The sequence below is a fragment of the Heliangelus exortis genome, chromosome 7 (assembly GCF_036169615.1).
Source record: "Heliangelus exortis chromosome 7, bHelExo1.hap1, whole genome shotgun sequence".
Classification (NCBI taxonomy): Eukaryota; Metazoa; Chordata; class Aves; order Apodiformes; family Trochilidae; genus Heliangelus; species Heliangelus exortis.
In genome coordinates, this window is record NC_092428.1 from 20,453,024 (window position 1) to 20,470,324 (window position 17,301).

The 17,301-nt window shown below is 41.9% G+C and overlaps 1 protein-coding gene across 1 annotated transcript in view; it reads left to right on the forward strand.

The window, feature by feature from the left end:
- Window positions 1–12,110: 12,110 nt before the first annotated feature.
- Window positions 12,111–17,301, forward strand: part of LDB3 (LIM domain binding 3) — a 117,942-nt gene continuing 112,751 nt past the window's right edge. Inside the window, exon 1 of the mRNA XM_071749244.1 lies at window positions 12,111–12,253. The gene's annotated coding sequence lies outside the window, so the exon portion shown is untranslated. The remainder of the gene's footprint in view (window positions 12,254–17,301) is intronic.

Genomic DNA, 17,301 nt, shown 5'->3' on the forward strand with positions numbered 1-17,301 from the left:
GCCTCGTTTTTCATACCTCTGGAAACTCTGTTGCATCCATCACTGGACTAAAAAGTGTCATCATTGCATGTGACACTAAATTTCCATACATCTTCAGGTAAGACTGAGGAGCAAAGAGTATTTTTCTTCAAGTTGTATGTGAAACAAACATGAAACTTGACATTCAGAAAAAAAGCAAATGCACCTCCAAAGCCTTATGGAAGTTTCTACAGCTCTTTAGGGCATAACATGGGTAAGGGACCTGTAGCCCTGTTCTCCTCAGTGTGACCAGTGCCATTTTTTACTTAGGAAATTCCAAGAATTCCTCTGATCCCTCAGTAAAAGACATTGGCATCTTAGCTCTGGAAGGGCACCTGTCTGTCTCTGCTTCTGAAACCTCTATTGCCACAGGGCTCTATTGAGAGGCCCCTTATCTGCAAAGCAATGTTAGTACCAGCCAATGGTATTTCAGTGGCTGAGCAACAGGTATCTCAGCTCAAACTCTTGAGTTGGTAGCCTTGCAGTCGTTAATGTTGTAGGAATGTGGGGAGTCACATGGTATAAACAGGTTTATATAAAAGCAGTCTTAAAACCAAGAAATAGCACTGTCATTCCTAGCAACCTGAGACATGGGCCACAATCCCATACACTGAACATTTCATATACAACAAAAATATTATGACACTCTCTTTATCCCATCAAATTTACAGCCTAAGTGCTCATTTTCAAACTCACACAAAGTTCACAGTTGTCAAGATTCAGAAGTTGTTCTGTTCACATCCCTTCTAATGAGAGTAGACTGAGTAGATCATCAGTGTAAGCTTAATAAAGCCAGAAGATCTTCTCTAGAGCAAACCTAGACTAACATGAAGCACAAATGTTAGTCAGAAGATTTGTTGTGTGAGAAAAATACTTCTTTTAGTTTCAGCAGCAGGGTTCTGTTGGAGAAGTAGAACAGGAATTCTATGTACCTGGCTAACAGAGCCAAGCAAATCCTGCAGGAGTCACATCAGCACAGGAAAATGCTAGTACACTTTCCAAACACTGCTGTCACTTCACTGTGTATAGAGATGTCAGGACCTTGTGACATTAGACTACAGAGCTGGCCTCATGGTGGTTGGCTGGCATATTACCTACACTTTTGACAATGAATTGGGTCTTGATTAAGACTCACCTGAAACTGAGGGTAAATACTAGGACCAGTGGCCAGGAAGAATGGAAAGGGATTCATCCCTCTTTACAGTGAACTCTTCCTTCCTACCCTTGTCATATTTTTTTATTTGATAACTTACATGAACAGTCATTTTCATGCAGATTTAGTACCACAGATTTTTCTTATCACTTTCTTATCACTTTCAGGAAAATTTTAATCAACTCTTGCCAAGGAAGACAACATGTGGAAGAATCTTTTTAAGACCCACTTTGATTTGAACTACCACAACACATACATAGTCATAATCCATCAGATCTAGAACAGAGAAACATAGAAATTCACAGCAAAAATGGCCTAAGTAGGTTTTCTGATGCTGACTGTAACTAGGAGGAACTTTTGCAAACCACGTTTTACTCATAATGTAAAAACAAATCCATTATTAATTTCCCTCAACATTTAGACTTTACAGCACCTTCCACATGTGCACAAGAAGGTGGTCCAGAAACAGACACGAAAATCTGAGACTACATCACTGGATAGCACAAGCTTGCTCATGTAGAATTTCCTGAAGGACACTTCCTGAATAGGCCATGGGACACTTATGGGCATACTTACAATTTCTATGTTTTCCACGGACTGGAAAAACAGAATGGAAAATCCATAGCCTTCTTCACAATGCCATACCTGAAGAGTCCCACAGGAAGTGACTGTACCTCTAATGTAAAAGCACTTCCTTCAAAAGCCCCAGGACTTAAAAATGTGTTAGACATGCCCAGATGCACTCTTTGGATTGGTATAATTGATTTTTCAGATGCTAAAGTTAATCATGTGCATAAAATTTCACTAGGACACCCAATTGAAATGAAGGAATTTAGAATCTGTTAGGTCAGTACTAACAGTTACTGAATTTTAAAAATGTACTTCCAGTCTAGTATTTGCTGCTAACTCCATAGAACTGTACATTAATAAATCTCCTAAGTTTCATATTATTTAAAGCCAAGGTTAATACTGATGCATGGGCTGGGCTGCAAACTGTATTGTGATTTGGTGCAGTAAGCAGTACTTAGGTACAGCAACCCTTTACAAACAGGAGGAAGGGCAGTCCCAAGAAAGTGCATAAAGTTGGAATCAGAAGTTCAAGATTCTATTTTTGTTTTGTTTCCATGGTCTGTGGGACATTGGGAAAATTACTTAATCTCATATTTTAGTATTTGTACCTGTAAAATAGTGATAATATGCTCGTAATCATTATGAGACTACTCTCAACCAGCTTTTGCATTTTGTTCAAAATTCACAACTGAAAATATAATTTCTTCTTTCCACTGTTCACACTTTCTTCCTTCATGATACAGTTACCAAGAAGTCTAAACCCTATTATTACATATAGAAAGCCAGAGAGTGTTATTCATATAGAGTATGAGAAATGCATAGTAATTAATTTTCTCAGCAAGAGGTACTCAACAGAAATAATCTACATATGCCCACCAAGCTGACTTCAGTTATCATTTACAGGTATGTTTTACTTTGTATAAGGAGTCAAGTATAATCAAGCATTTTAATGGTAAAATGTAACTAAAATTAACAAAAATAGGTATCATGCAATTGTGTACACACTTTGATAAAAGAGCCCAATATGTAATAACTTGTTCCCTTGAGGAAGCTGAATATTAAAAATCACTATACCACATTGGTACATAAGCAAAAAGGAAAACTATCAGTGGAGAAGGTGCTGAAACAAATCTATGAGGAGATGCAACTAATTAACAGGAGGTGATTCAAAAGAGGGCTGAGGTCTCATGAGTAAGGTTTGTCCCTTTGAAGTTAGGAAAGTCAAACGGATAGTAGAATAATTTTAGGGTTTTCTCCTCTATTAGTGGGGCAAAAATTTTCAATGAAAGAAGTTCACTATTGATTAGCAGTGTCATTCAGAGAACTAAGTCAACCTTAACAGGATGAAGCACACAAAATCAAAACAACAAGATTTTCACAACCTTCCCTGGATATTGGCTAGCAAAGAAAACTTCATAGTGCAGCCTGCTCTGAACATGGCATTTGTCTGTCCTGTTCAGCTACTCTTTTCAAGGTCAACTTCTACTTTAATGCACAAAAGAGTTCCATTAATGTAAAAGGATTTGAACTTGGACAATTTATTTATGTTAGAACTCCAGAAAGTGTTACGAATACAGTGAAGCTCAGCCATAAGAGGAAACTTTAAGATTCTTTTAAATTTACAGAAGCATTTCTAGTGCTTGGATCAAGTGGCAGGCCTTCGCTTACCCCTTCCAAAGACTTGGAATGACACTGTTTTTCACCTCACTTCTCTTTGTAACCCTGATCTACTTAGTGCCCATAAGACCAAGTCTCAGCTTCCTTCTACCAGACAGATCCGATGGTCAAGCATTCCTTGTCACTCACCCCAGAGAGGGTCCTGGAGCAGTCCAGCTTTCAATCTCTCCCATCTTCTAGTTCATACTTCTAGTACCCCTTTCCAAGCAGTCCCCAATGCCCTCGGTTGCCAAAGCCAGCATTAATTAAACACAGCCCCCTCACGGCTTTTAAAGAAAGTGTGTGTGCTTCCACCTTAGCATATAACAGATGGAACCTGGGTTTATAATAATCCTCCAACTGTTATTTAAAACTATGAATCCTTTTGATGCAGCTGTCACCAGCTGAAGACTCTGAATAACAGAAGCACAAGGCAGAACCATTAACGAGTAGTGATACATCTTATTTGTTGTTTTCCAAATGCATTGGTTAAAATTCACTTGCTGCTGCTGCTCAGTGAAGTAAGAAGAGAACTTAATGTCATGAGTGATAAAGTTCAGGTAGTAGCATCAGGCAGCTCAGTGTTTGGTTATATTCACTGCATAGACTCCTGAAAATCTCGGGGAAAAGAGCCAAACAAAAACCACACCGATCTTTCAGGTCCTAGATCATTATGTTCAGCCAGATGAGAAATAAATTTAATGAAGTAAAAGTTGCTCTCTTTGGGCATTACAGACACCATTTATTTTGACTGAAAGAATTACAAACATGAAAACTCCATGAAACATGTAAAACTCCATTTCAATAAATCATACCCACTTTAATTCTTGCTTTACCTCAAGCTGCCAAGGTAACAGTGATGGCCAAAAGCAAAGGAAACAAAAAAAGAAAACACAATTCAGGATATCCATTAGCACTACAGAACCAGAAAGTGACTGTAAATAAGCAAGGGAATCCTGAAGAGTTGCAAAATACAGTAACTTCATATGAAATATGCCTCTTCTCTTTCCTGTTATGGGCCACTACTGGAAAAGGAACCTAGGGCTACCATCTTGTGTCAGATTTCTCCTTGCTTCTTTCACTGACTCAACACTACTTGACTTTTCTCATGTGCAGCAGCCAGACCATAGAGATTTCAGAGACAGGGCTAAGGAGGCCACAGCACACATTAGAGAGCTGCATCGTGCAGCTTCCCTTCATTGTGCTGCTTCCTGAAACAGAAAGAATCCCCATCACAGCTCACCCTGTTCCACTTTGGTTGGGTCACAGCACAAAGGCAATTGCTTATTAGATCAGGTCATGAACAAGGCAAGAGTGTGAGCTGCCTCAGTTCCAGCTTTTAAAAATAAAATCACTGCAGAAGTTTTCAAAATAACACAGCTGGCTGGCCAAAATAAGTGGAAGCCATTTCTAGGAAACCTAGGATTTTGGCATTACATAAGATCAGTGCCTTTCTTTTGCTAAAAGATGGCTAAGGCCACACACCTTACCAGGACAGCCACAGAGGTAGAAATGGCATGATACTAGCAAGGATTTACAGCACAGTGATTCAGGTGTGTGAGGTTGGTCCTGGGTTTGAAACAGGGTTTCAGAGAAATGTAATTTCTCCTCCACTCTTTAAAGATTCTCTGAACAAAAAATCATGGCATTTAAAACACTTCACAAATATCTCAAATAAAGTCTGAATTTTTCAGTTAAAATTGTTAAACAAAACAAAAAGTCACATTGCAATAAAGCAACGTCTACTAGGTACTTCTTGTCTCAGTGATTAGTTTCGTACTTGCATGAGATTTCCACAATAGTCATATTTTTTCCAGCACTTCTCCAGTGCTGGATCTGTGAGCACTGAGGACAGATTTGAAAAAGGATCCTGCTTCTGCAAGGGATATTCAGTTCAACTTCAGCAACTGAAACTTCTTGGAATTCCCATCCGAAGTACTAATGCAGCAGTCCCAGTTATTACACATTCAGTGCAAATTATCAAAATATCAGTTGATTTGACAAGTGAAGAGGCAGTATAATGTTCCTCTTTCAACATGTGACTAACCTGTAGGCATTTGTCTATTTCTACTTCTTCCCTCCAAGAGCCAGTGTTTTGATCCTACTTGAGAAACATTGTTTCCAGTAGATTTATTTGACTTCAGCTACAATTTTACTTATTTTTCTTGTTCTGAGATTGCAAGATCTCATCAAAATAAAAAAGCTCATAATAGAGCACGCATTTCATTAAAACTTTCCCTCTAGAGCTATTACCAAACTTGTAAAGGGCTGATGAACAAAATAAGATAAATGGAATAAGGAATAAGGCATTCCTGCTGACTTGTCTGTGAGTTATGTTCTTGTTAACTCCTGCATTCCTCTAAACATGGGGGAACTGAATCAGGTTATTCATATAATGGGAGTCTGAATTTGTATCCCTCTTGTCCTTTCCTAGGCCACTGTAACTCAGTTGGAAAGTTTGGCTTCCCCAAAACAAACTTTTATTCTATTGAAATTGCCACATAGCAAATTAATTTATTTTACTAAATACAATTGAGCAAAGGTAGCTGAGAACATTTTTTTAACATGATGTGCCTTTCTCTACCAGTCCTGCTGCATGAAAACATTGTGCAAGTGAAAATTACACAGCCCATTTGCCACTTCCCATCTTTCATGAGTTGTATATTTCACATCTGACCATCAGGACATTCCTGATCTCTCTTCCTCTCAAGTGTAATACAATCTTTCAAATAGGAAAATAATTACCACTTGGAAGAATCAAGCTAAGCCAGATAGCACACTCCCTCTCCCTGTCCTTCTTCGTTTGAGTTCAGTTTCTCCCTTATTCCCAACAACCAAAAACACTAAGAAAGGAATATAAGAATGTGTGAACAAAAAGTGAGATGACTTTGGTCAACTGGTTATTAAATAGCCAAGCCCCCACCTGAAGCAGTTCTGTCACTGTATTTTGTTGGAGCATTTGGCTACAGACTCCTAACTGATGTTGATCAGCTAATGTTTGCTTTTGAACATGTTCTCTTGTAATTGATTTATGTAGTTGGCAGGACAGATTCCTAGCATAAATGTATTAAATGAAAACCATTGTGCTTAGATTTCAGTCTAGTTTGTTCTCTTGCCCTTTTAGCGGACATTTTGCTACAGTAACAGTTTACTCCGGGTTATCTGTCCAGGTAGTAGTGTTAAACAAATTTAATTTATGCTTGAAGGGCCAGCAGAAACTCTGGGATGTTGAAAGGTGAGACAGAGACACTAGCCTTTGAAAAAAAACATAGACCAGCAGTCATTCTCCAGTGGCTGCCAAGTTTAATTAAAATCATTATCTTTACCTGCAACAATGAAGTGGTCAAAGCATTACTTGTAGGGTACTGTGAGAAAAGCTGTGAGCCAGTTCACATATCCCACTTACAGGTAAGTGAAAAAACTACCAGAAAAGTGTGGGTATTTGTAAATAATACTTTTTAAATGTTCTGGGAAGTGTTCTTGAGTGAAGCTGTTATTTGGAAGACAGAAGCACCTCACAGTTTTCTCAGCAAAGTTTATCCTAGCCTTCAGACATCACAACTAAAATGGTTTCAATAAATCAATAGGCTCAACTGAAAAAATCATCAGATCTAGGAACCAAGTAATCAAACTGAACAAGACTTATTAGTTGACACCATTTTGTGGTAAGTATCAAAGATAATCAGTTCTGAGCCAGAGTGTGGCATTAACTTCCTCTGTGACCTTGACAATTCAGTTTACCACAGTGCCCACGTTCATCTGGAAAGGGGTGCATCATTTACTCTTGGAGTGCTGAAAGGCAAAATTAGGAAGCCTTCATATAAAGGTTACAAACTGGAACCTTTTTTTTCCATAATCAAACAGGATTATCTTTGCCTGTTTTAAGAAAGATGCAATGATGTGTTTATCAGCATTCAACTGAGAGATTAAGAGAGACACTACGTAAACAGGAGGGAAGAGAGTCACAACACCTTCCCTTGCACAAATAGCATGCATTTACAACTGAAGGGTGAGCTAGAACTGAGTGGCCAACATTTATTTAGACAATATAGGAAATAGATCAAGTTTAAATTTAAAGAGCTTTTCTTCTGCACAAATTGGAGTACACGATTTGTGGATATTGTGTTGTCAACCCTGACATTATGAGACTGGACTGGCCCCAAGTATGAGAGCAGCCTGGGTTACAAGCCAAGCTGTGTTGCAGGGGTTGATCCTGCTGATAGTCCATCTCGAGTTACCTGCTGCCATAACTCTGGTTTTACCCTGTACTGGGAATGTTATGATAATAATATAGCTCAGGAAAATGGCAGGAACAGTCCAAGGAGGTTACCATAGGGACAGAGTTCTTTTTTATCTTTAAGCAAAATTCTAGAATTGCAATTCACAACGTTTTACTGAAGTCTATGTAAAAACTTGAAGTCTTCATTTGCTTTGTTTGTTTGTTTGCTTGCTTTTGACTGTAGGCAACATCAGGAACTTTACAAAACTGCTAAGACTGAAAATGGGAATGTCAAACTCTGTCTTACAAAAATAAAATTACCAAAGTAGGGTAACTTCAGAGGTATGATTCTTCTCTGAGTTACTACACTTCCTGAAGATTTTCTCTAAAAGTTCTCCAATATGAAATATTTTGAAGATCCAAAATACTAGATTTCTTTGGTAGCTTTTTGTTGCCAATGCCAAAAATGAAGCTACAATCCCACATGAATGAGAGTGGTAATTGGACTTATCAACAGTTCTCATTTTAAATACATTCCTTCTAGACTTCTGTCAGAAAGGAAGTAAAAACTGTGAGTTGTTTTGCAGATTATTCATTCATTCACTAACGACAGAAAGAACAGATCACTGAATTTCCTGTCCCCTTACATAGTATGTGCAATGTGCAAAGACAGTGAAAGTCAGACCTGCTAAGCAGTAAGCAATCACAAATGGAAAGGCCTCATTTCCCAGAGTTGTTATGGTCTGGGTAAATGACACTGCAAATGCACCCCAGATCTGCACTCCTCTAAAAGTCAGCACTTCTCTCTGCACAGTCACATCAAAGCCACCACAGAGAAAGAACACCTACACAGCCCATCAAAACCAAAAGTAATATTTTGTTATTGGCTGTAATCAAGTGGAGACTCTCAGAAAGTCACACTCACCACTAGTTTTTGGGAACAAGTTTGTAGGCTCTTTCAGAGAGTGCCGAGCAGGTTGTGCTCCCCTACTTTCAAATTCCCTGACCTGAGTGACAGGTTGTGTGACAACACAAAGGGTACTGGATGCCACCCTGTTTCAAACAAAAGCTCATTCTGAAGCAAAACTCATCTGCCACTTATCAGAACAGGTTTATGGGCCAATTTTCAGTCATCCTTCCTGCTGTGTTTACCAGGGAGCAAAAAAACAGGTTGCTAAAGGCCTGGTAAAGTTTCAGGTAAAACCCCTTAAATCTAAGTATGATCTGTTCACATGTAGAATGGAATAATCTAACATCATCACCTTATTCATAATAAATTAAACATAAATTCCCTCCATGTTTTCCACCTTAACTCATCATTTATACTACTTCACAAGGCTTGCTGGTCTTCAGAACTACTTGTGATAATTTTACAGCTTTTCTTAGTTAAAGAGGGCTTCTAAGAAGCAGCAGAGTCAATGAAGAATTCAAAGGATGACAAGAAGCTACAGCTAATTTTAAGGATAATAAAGCATGTATTTTCATCCTTGTATTTGTAAACACAGATATCACTGCAAAAAGCCTCTGATAATAAAAAATTCTACCCCTTAGATATGCTACTGAGCACCTGAGGAGGGTTTAAAATGCACAGGCATATATCATAAAACTAGTACAGAGCACACAGAAGTGCCTAGTGCTGTATCAACAGAAAGTCAAATCAGATTCTGTCCTTGTTTATTCCCAGCAAATTTTCCTTAAAAAATCAAATAGCCCTGATGCAAACAGGGTATGAACTTGTACGAAAGGGTGGCTTACAGCATGGTAAAAGCATTATGCAAAGCTGAAAAACATGAAGTATCTCTTGAAATTCTTAAGTTTTCTGGCAGGAAAGGAAAAGATACTTAGGTGTTTGTTATACCAACTTCAGCATCAAACAATCACTTAGAGTACCTCATTGAAAAGCTACCCCCTGCAAATATTCATTCTTTTCCTTAATTGGTAGATAACATCAGCATTTTTAAATACACACAAAGTTTAAATAAATTTTAGTAAATTTCTTACATTCTAGCATACATTTTCACTGATGCCTCAAGACTAATCTAACAGTTCTGGTAACTGTGAAATAAGAAGCAATTTGAAAAATGTTGGTATTATCAGGGTTGGAGGCATAAGTAGCCATAAACAGCCATTCTAAAACCAATTTTCTGACTTCTTTCTTTATTAAAAGGCCAATTGAATATACTGCTGTCAGCATCAACACTTTTTTTTCCTAGTGAGATGTATAATTTTAGATATAAATGAATTTGGGGAAAAGTGATATTTAATATGCTGTTGAAAATTAAGTGACCTATAAAGCTGACTGTGCACTACACTATTGCATGTTGTTCTTCTTTCCACACCTGCCACACCATTATTTTCTATATTGTGATTTTTTAAATTATTTTTGGGGCTGGGGAGGAAGTTGCATTTTATTTGCACTTTACTTTAGATCTGACTAATCTTTCATATTGCATTATCTTACAGTAATTATTGATACAGTAATGCTCAGTGGAAAGCAACATATTCAGGCATTTGACAATAGGAAAAATGTTTCCTTTGGGGATGTAAGCTGACTTGTCAGTGGAATATTTTTGTCACTACTATTAAGTCACAATCCATATGAATATGAACTTTGGCAAAATATAAATACAGAAATAATTTGTGTCATTATTTTCCGGCGTGGTCTGTGCATCCTGTGTATTGGACCAAGAGACCCCACTTAATGAGCGTCACAGTCAGTACTTCGGCAGTGAGCATGTGGACTATAGGGACCTTAAGGTGAGAAACACTAAACTCCACCTCTAAGTCTTTTCGGTTGGCTTCAGCAGCGCTCAGAACACATTCAGAACGGTTGTTCTGCATTTCAGCCACGTCGCTGCTGAATTTATTCCTGCACACGCCCTGTGAGGGACTTTGGGACCATCCCAGACCCCACGCCCGGAGGCCGCTCCTCCACCCGCGCTGCGCACAGGCCCGAAGGTGCGGGCGGCTGTGGCGGTGCCGGTGTCCGGGGGTGCCGGTGTTCCGGGGGTTACCGGTTTCCCGGCTGGTCCGGGGCCTGTCCCTGGTGCTGACGGGGCGGTCGCGCCGCTGGCACCGCCCTCCAGGGCCCCGCTGAACCGCAGCACCCCGCCCGCCCAGCGCCCTGCGAGAGCAGACGGGACTTCGTGTAGGAGCCGGGATCAGGGTCCCTGCTGTTGCTTTCTTGTGCGGATTCCAAGGGCCTGAGACGAGGACCGCACGGGTTCAAGCGTTTCTAGTCTTGGGAACAGGGTCTTTTTAAAATTAAACAAACTCACAAAGCAGTGCGTCGGCCAATGCACTGAGAAAACGGCTGACTGTGAACACTTCACATAGCACTGCTGGATAGACGGATGTATGGAGACGGTAGCTTGGCTCCTCACACAATTCAGCAGTCGCATGAAGTTACCACAAGGTTAAGTATCTCAAATTCAGACGGGGCAATTTTGTCTCCAAAACCAACTGCCTCTTCTCTGACTAGTTTTAACTTTTCCACTCAATTAAAACGACCATTACCTATCACCGCCAGGGAAAATTCTACTTTTTCTAAGGGGAAGTCACTAATTTCACATGTGTTCCAGCAGAAGCTGTGTGAGTGTGAGTGTGTATGTGAGTGAGTGCGTGCGTGTGCATTAAAATCCACGCTCCAGAGCCTGAACTTGGGCAGATCACCGGTTTCCCGCCCACCCTCCGCACAGTGGGCAGAACACAAGCTCCGTAACCCTTGCGGGGAGTGCCGGGAAGCTAGGGCAGCACACGCCTCCCGCGCTGCCTTCCAGAACGTTCTGGGTCCCTCCGGAGGGCGCAGCATCCCCCACACCTCCCCCCACCGCCATTCCTTCCCTCGCCGCAGCCCTGAGGGCATCCCAGGCGCCCGGTGTCCCCCCCCCAGATACCTGCTCCCCCGGCGCTCAGCCGAAGCGCTCCCCACAGCTTTGTGCCACCTTCCTGCTCTGCCTCCAAGTCCCAGAGGTGATCTCCGTTCAAAAACGGATTTTTAGAAAGCATCCAGGCCCAGCAGATGACGCTTTACCCCGTGAACTGTCACTCCGCCACCGCCCGCGGCGGCACAAACCCCCTCACGCTCCTCCTGGCCCGCCGAGCGCCCCCTCGCGGCAACCCCAGCCCTCTGACAGGCGGCCTCCCCTCAGCGAGGCGCTGGCTGGGCGCACCGGCGCCCCGGGCACGCCACGCCCGGGCACGGTAGAGGCGCCTGGAAGAACCGCGGGCGCATTAAGAGCCCCACTTTGGAGGCAACAGCCCTTCCCTCGCCTAGGGAGCGGGTGGTGTCGGCGGCACTGCCGCCTCCCCCGCGCCGCTCAGGCCACCTGCCGGGGGCAGCTCCCTGGCTGCGGTAGCGGCCTGAGTTGGGGGAGTGTCCGTGGGTGCGTGTGACCGCAAGCACCGCCCGCTGAGGGCAGCTGCGGCTCCCGCGGGGGCGGGGACCTACGCCCGCCCCCCGGCTCGGGGATTTGGCCCCAGCCGTCCCGCGCCTCAAACATCCACCCACCCACGCACCCACCCACCGCGGCTACGGCGCGACGCGATAAAGCGGTGCGTGGCCGGAGGTAGCGGTGAGCTTCCCCTTCGGCCTTGAGTTACCGGTTGCGCTGCTTGAGATACTGCAAGCGGGCAAGGTGGGTCGCGCCGCGGCGCTGAGGGAAGGAAGGAGCGGCGCCGGTGGTAGAGCCCGAGGGTGAGCTCCGGTCTGCTACGCAGAGCGGGACCCCGGAGGTTGCGGGGGCCGCCTGGGCCCCCACAGTCTCCCTCTATGTGCTCTCCGGTGGACAGGACAGCAGCAAGGCTCAGGGGCAGGGAACGCAGGCGCTGTCTTAGCCAAAGCGGCTGGCAAGCAACACTGTAGCGTGGGAGTCACTTACTGTCCTTTAAAAGTGTCCCTTCACGTTTAAAGTTTCTCTAGGGACAAATGTCAGCCGGTAAAGCCTTCACTGGGAAGGCAGAAACGAGTAGGTGAGTCTTTTGGCTGAAGTTCTCGGAGCCTGCTCAGTTTAAGCTGAAATCTTGCATCCTTATGCATCCAGGCATGTGCACAGGGGCACACTGCTACCGCAGCGTCCTGTGCTGAGCCTCGAGAGAGCCGTGCATCGGGGAAGTTACCACTGACGGCACAGGATCCCAGCTTTGTGTGTTTATTGTGCTGTGCCGGACCTCAGGCTCTCTCTGGATGCAAGCGGACACCATAGAGGTCCTGTGACATCGATGTCACAGCTCGGTCCCTCGTCTCTGTGCAGCTGACAATGATCTGCACATTGCCCTGTAGCCATTTTTGTGTGTATCTCTGTTGGAGTGGGGTTTTTTGTTTTGGTTTTTTTTTGTTTGATTTTTTTTTTTCTTTTGCTGTTTTCTCCTGCAAGGCAAAGTAGTTAATTAGGATCCCCTGCAGCAAGGAACAAAATACGGTGGTCACAGGGTTGCTGTAAACTTTCCTGGTTTCAGCCCAGAGTCAGGGAAGGACAATAAAAAGAGAACAGGAATGGATTTTGCAGCCTTCTCTTTGTGGTTCGAGTACATCTATTAGAAACTGAGCCCTGCATTTTAATCCAGTTGCTGCTTTTGACTTATTTTGTGACCTAAAGCTGGTAACTTAAGGACTATGGCAATATAGGTAAAATGATGGTAACAGCAACAGGTGTTTGTATTTTTTACTTTAATAAAAGAAATGTGGTGTCTTGGTAAGGCAGGTGCTGTAGCAGTGTTAAGTATTATATGCTTCAATGTCTGTCTTTAGAAGCAACAACTGAAATGCTGGTGAGGCGAGCAAGAACTTAATGATCTTTGCAAACAGTTCAGACATTTTCCTCTTCCCTTTCCTCCATAGCCTGTCTCTCCACAGGTATGATCTCCAGTCTAAGATAGTTAACAAGAATATGTTCAAACCTTTTAAAGATCAAGTTTGACTGCACCACAGTATAAATCCAGTCTTTGCTGGTAGTGAAAAGAGATCATGGCAGACAAAAAAAAGGCCACCTAGCAGTGAAAGAAGTGTGAAATGTTTTTCTGCAGTGGTGGAAGTAGTCACAGTAAAGGATCTAGAGGTGATGGTAAACAGCAAATTTGATTAGTTAGGAAGGTGATACTTGCAGCAGCAAATAGAAAACAGTTTAAGCTGAGTTTTGAAGGTATTGTATTACAGAGAGGGAAGATAATATTCCATCATCATACTGCTCCTCATATCTCCCCAAGAATTCTTTTAGGACCCACAAACCCAAACCGCATTGCTGGAAAGGAAACAACAAAGCAGAATTTGATGAAGCCAAGAGGGATAGAAAATTTAGCTTCTTAAGAAATACAGGACTTAGGATAGCATGGTAAAGGGACTAAGAGGAACTCAGAAATACAAAGTTCTGTGAGAACTAAATGGTTTTGATTAGATGGGTTAAACAAAACTGTAGATGGACTCATAGAATGGCTAGAGTTGGAAGGGACCTTAAAGATCATCTAGTTCCCACCCCTTGGAATGGGCAGGGATGCCTTCCTCTAGACCAGGTTGCTCAAGGCCCCATCCAACCTGGCCCTGAATACTTCCAGAGAGGGGTCAGCCACAACTTCATTGGACAACCTGTTCCAGTGTCTCACCAGAGGGAAGTGCAATTAGGTTTAGTTCAAGTTGATTCAGAGCTCTCAGCAGTGGAGAAAAGGAAATGGCGATGGGCTCTTTTGCATTGTAGAGTAGCCTTGCTTTGGAAGCAGTACTGAACTTGTGTGAAAAATTGTTTCTTTTGGTAATTTTATGTTCAAGTTGACATTTGCAAGGTAAGGATTAAGAGCTAAAAAGCTTTTACGTCTCTAGTGTGTCTGTTTCATATTTTTGAGCAGTAGTTAGCCAATATATAGTCTATATGTGCTATTTTGACATGTGGATTGAAATGAAGATCAGTCCCCAGTTACAGCTGTTGTTTCCTCATTGTTCCATGGGGAATATAATTAACATTAGGTTAATTAAAAATTTTGGAAAACTAGGTTTGTATATGTCAGACATCTGGTTCAAAGCCTAGGTTTTCTTCATGCATTTGTCTAGGTCAGTGTTTTTTTCACACACTCCTGAGGCATTCTCCTCACCTTTCCACTGTTCTGAAAGTGTGTAGGTAATCTCACTGGGGGCAAGGCAGGGGCCCACATGTCACAAAGGACATATTTGTCATAAAGCTGAATGCTGCCTTCACGTATAGCCACTCCCTCAGGTGAGGATGACCAAACCAGAGGCAGGCAATATTTTTGTCTGATGACTTTCTGAAGGAATGTTTATCTGCTGTGTTGAAGACATTTTTATCGAAGAAGAAATGACAGTTTATTCCTTTGCAGGACAAGTCCTTTGCTTGCCTAAGGCTGCAACACAAAGGATTGTTGAAACCATGACCTTGCATACATCTTTTTATATGTCAGAAATGCAGTCTGTTGCAGATTGGAAGTCAAACTCTAAAGCAATCTACCTCTGTAATGGTTAATTATACAAATGATGCAACTTTGTTGCTGCAGTAACAGTAATTCAAGGCTCTTCTATAAGCTCATCTACCACTGTGCTGATGAGTGATGTGCCCAGCTTCATGAAGTGGTAGCAATGTGAACAATTGGAATTTCCAATGCTTGTTTCATTCCACCGTAATTTAGCACTGACATTACGGTTTTTTTTTATTTCCTTCACTTCATGGCTTTGCAGTCTCAAGCATGCAATTGTAGCTTTTCTGAAGTCAGTTTGCTGTAATACAACTTCATCTCCTAGCACATGTGAATTGTTTCTCCTAGTCTCTGACATAGTTGTAGAAGGATGGTTGTGCTTAGACTCTGAGAAGTTTTCTGGAGGTGGCAGCACTCCCTTCTGCTGTGGAATCTGGTACCCATCCAGCTTCCTTGCAACTGGTCCCATCAGTCAGCTCTGGGGGGGACCTGGCAAGCTCTGGACAATTCTTTTTGAGATGTGTAGAGAAAATGTCACTCTGTTCCTGTTCTTTAAATGTCACACCTTACATCAGGAGTGACCTCATCTGACTAAGCATAGTTTCTGTCTAGAGGGAGGCAGCGATAAGAAAGTCATAGACAGGCAGTTATGTAAATCAATTAAAATCTAATAAAAACATTACAAGCTTCTGAAAAGGGGGTTGTCTTTTGTGTACACACACAATTTCATCCTAAGGCTTCACAGAAGGTTTTGCCTGAGGTTTGTCCTGTTGGCTGTGATGGCACCGTCCCTGCTGCGTCAATCTGGTTTGCATCAGTCCTGGCTTTGCTCTGGATGTTTGGCACCATAAGAGTGTCTGTGTTCTAAGGGGTAGGGCTGAAATAGTCATCTGGGTGGATCATCAGCTTTCTTATTTAGAGGCTGATTGTATTAAAAATCTGTAGAAGACAAGTGAGACTTGTGCCAAGAGTGTCCTCAGCAAATGAAGCTGTAACTACAGCGTGAGCCTCTTTGCTGTTTGCAGTTCATTATTAGGCACAGAACTTTCTCCAGGCAGGCAGAGGGCAAACAAACATAGGAGGTAAAGGACCCAAAGAGGTCTGGAGAAAGAAGACTGAAATATTTTTTTCCAAAATGGATGATAGTGATAGTGCAGACAAACGAAAGCTGTGGTCCTCTTGTGTTGAAGGGCAAGGCTGGCATATCCCCTACACTTTCTTTTTAAAGGTGCTAAACTATGCTGAATCTTCACGCAGACACAGACAGAAACCATAGGAGTAGTAACAAGTCTCAGTTTATCGTTTCATTCAAATGACTGCCTCTAATGAGATTACCTCTCTAGTTTCCTAGCATACCATGGAACCTGAACAATCTCGAAGATCCTTTCAGATGTCCTAAACTGATAAGCAAATGGCATGTTACTCCTATAAAAGTAGGATTGAAGTTGATTAGTTAATAGTTTATGTTGATTAGATATCTCTGCTTCTTAATGCTTAGCTCTGTTCTGGTTGCTGCACAGTTTTATTCTGGTCTGGGTTTTAATTCCCACTCCACTTTTGTTTTTTGTTTTTTTGTTTTTGTTTTGTTTTGTTTTGTTTTACACAAATAACTGAAGATTTAGGTATAAGAAGGTAGCATGCACAGAGTCTGTAAAAATGTGTCCTCTCTTCTAACACTTCTGTGATTCTGTCTTTACTAGTGTATCAATGACTTATGTTTATCCTACTCCTGGTGTTATTCCATTCTCCTAAGCCCTTGAAATGGAGCCAAGAATGGGCAGTGAAAATACCAGCAGTGAATTCTTAGGAAAAGGAAAGGAACAATACAATGAAAAGTTGCCTTCAATCTTTTCTGTGTGCATGTGACCTTTAAAAAACAAAATCTAGTACTAGTATGTAGAAAGAGACCTACTAGATAAACTGGCAGGCCTGAAAACTCAGCCATTTGAAGTGCAACAAGTAATTTTTTTCTCCCTTCCTAAGTCATCATCCAAACGTCAGTGGTTCTGGACTTATACAGGGTAGGCTACAAATGCTGTCAATGTAAATGTGCCCTAGGAGTATTTGTGAGACATCAGAAACCCATTTTCAAGCTATGTCTTGCTATTTGCTTTGGGTTTGATTTGGGCCAGTTCTATTAACTTAATATAACTTTTATTCATAACTATGTGAATTGCATATTTTGGACCTCTAACTGAAAAAAAAAATGATTCTGTGGTTTAGTGTAGTATCTACACAGAGCTTTGTTATTCCCATGTACAAATGGCTT